Raw genomic sequence first — 710 nt, forward strand, 5'->3', positions numbered from 1 at the left:
CAGCGCATGTCTTGGGGGAGTTTCGGGCGCGGGGGGTGGGTTGGGGGTTCCGCCGACAAGGTGGCAGCCGGCAGGCGCCAGCGACGCTAAGGCATCGCGGGTCTTGGCCGTTTCGCTGTCGTGCCGAAGGTCTGGGTGGGCGCTCTCGCATCCCGGGACTGCGCAGGCCCCGGGCCACCCGCCTCCCCAGTCTTGGCCACTCGGCAGGAGCCCGGCCTGGTCCTGGCCCGCCATCCTCTTGGCCACCTGGGCACGTAGGCAGGTGCGGCCTGGCCCGGCCCTGACCCAGACCCACCCCATCCGCTGCACTCCCCGCCGTCGCCGAGCCCGGCCTGCCCCAAACCACGCGGAGACACCGGTGACACCAAAAAGCAACTCTCTTCGGCCCCGCGCCTCCACTCAGGGCCCTCGGCCCTTGGCGCTCGACCCCGCGGAGCTCAGGAAGGGAAGGGCCCTGAGCATTCAGAGGAAACAGCTCAGGGCTGGCTGCAGGAGAGCAGGTGAGGCCGGGCGAGGGCGAAGGGCGCGTGGCGGAGCCGGCAGCCCTTGGGCTCCAGCAAAAGTCTGCTGCACCCGGTATTCACAGGCTGTTTCCAATCCGAGTACTAACCAGCCCCAACCCTGCTTAGCTTCCGAGATCAGACGAGATCAGGTTGGCATGGCGATAGAGATTGTTGCTTGCCGCCCCAAGACCTCGAGCCTGGCCTCCC

Source organism: Pteropus vampyrus, unplaced genomic scaffold (assembly GCF_000151845.1).
Source record: "Pteropus vampyrus isolate Shadow unplaced genomic scaffold, Pvam_2.0 Scaffold227, whole genome shotgun sequence".
In the NCBI taxonomy this organism is placed as follows: Eukaryota; Metazoa; Chordata; class Mammalia; order Chiroptera; family Pteropodidae; genus Pteropus; species Pteropus vampyrus.